Below are 1,849 nucleotides of genomic sequence, written 5' to 3'. Positions count from 1 at the left end.
GATGTAAGTGGTGGAACATGTCTGGAAGAACATGTTTAGATTATCCCATGTTTACCACGAAGAGTCTGCATATGAATTATGAATTGGGCACCACACAAGGAGAAAAAACTGCTTGGATATCCAAAACGATGTCTGCTTAAATCACTTAGCGATCAAAGGTAATGTTGGGATTGTATTCTTGGCATCATTGCCACTCCAATCATCCTCTAAATGGTACTTCATTCTGACCCTTTTTGCAGCTTCAAACGTTACAGTAACCTGATCAGTACATTGTCGGATCAAGAGATTATGGATTTGTGGTCTGCTTTTTTTCTTTTTTTTTTGAAGATAATAGTCTCCAGGTAGCTTTGTTGTTGGCAGGTCTCTTTCTGATGTCACTTCAAAGCTGTGTGCAGTCTGGGCCAGAGGGGGTTTAGCTTGGCTTGACCAGACACACACTTCCGTGCCCCGTTTCATGTTTGGCACTCCATTTCTCTCCCTGACAGGCAGTCGGAGTGGAGTCCGGGGCCCCGGAGCACTAATTACAGGTCACCATGTCAACTAAGAGGCGCTCTCCCCACTTTTAAACCAGTAGCTGACATCATGATGGGGGAGGACGGGGCTTTATAAAAGAGGCATTAAGGCGCAGTGTGCAAGTAGTTTGTCTTAATAAACATGGAGATGAAGCTTTTAGGGGGACAATATCTTCAATTTTTCTTCCAAATATTGAATTAGGAATTTGATCAAGTTACATCTTCACTGTGTTACCACATGTGATACCATCAAAACACAAAGACCATATTCTATAGCCAGAACTTAAAGATATCAGTTGACCCCAATAATAAAATAATAAAAGCACCTTGCTGAATTACCATATTAACTGGGCCAAAACTGGGCCAAAACTGCCGTCAGTTATTGTCTTGTCACGCACTTGAGTTTTATGATTTACTTTATACATTATTTTTATACAAAATATATCAGTGCAGTGCAGACAAGTTGTTTATATAAATTTGTTTGAGTATCGCTTGTAATTATTCAACTTGTATATATCGGTCACTCTACATCTCTGCACCGTATAATCTTTTTTAATATGTTAATAACAAGTTTAAGGTAAGAAAGTTGTCTATTCCATGACTCTACAACAAGACTTCTCTTATTAGTTGTTTATTCTAGTCCACCAATAATCCCAGATGATGATAGGTGTGGAGAATTTTCTAATTTCTTTCTTCCTCATTAATATCATTTAATCTGAATGACACTAGGACTTGTTTAGTTTAAGCAACCATTCCTAAAATCACTACTGCACTTAGTGAGACAATTCTATGATGTCATACTGTACATTTGGTTATGTTTGGGAGTGGGTCACCCCACTTTTCTTTTCTTACAGTCCTGGTTAGAGAATACAGGCTATATAAAGCCATCTGCAGAGCGATGGCGACGAAAATAACTTCTCAACGACACTCAAGTGTTTCTTTTTAAACACTGAAAGCGATTTTAATACACATAGACGACGCCGTGTCTATTTCTCCCAGACTCAACTTCCAAAATTAATATGCGGCACAATTCCAGTCTGTAGGAATGGAATGAGAGGCAGCCGTGGGCGATACCAAATCTGGGTTTCAGTGGGGAGATATGCAGGGAGCACTGCGGCATTAAAAGTCATAAAACACTCTCTAATGCGACAAACTATGCGCCAGGTTTCATGAATAGTAAACTAAAAGTTCGTGACTGTAACTATTTAGCTATGACATTGTTGATATTGACAAACATAGGTTCGTCTTGTAAACTCTTCCCCCCCCGCGTTTCCTCTTCGAGCCGCCGCACATGTATTCCTATCCAGTCCCAACAGATCCAGCGGGGACAGAATGTG

The sequence above is a fragment of the Solea senegalensis genome, linkage group LG16 (assembly GCF_019176455.1).
Source record: "Solea senegalensis isolate Sse05_10M linkage group LG16, IFAPA_SoseM_1, whole genome shotgun sequence".
Taxonomy (NCBI): Eukaryota; Metazoa; Chordata; class Actinopteri; order Pleuronectiformes; family Soleidae; genus Solea; species Solea senegalensis.
The sequence above is the reverse complement of the archived record's forward strand: the minus strand, read 5'-3'. Positions refer to the sequence as shown.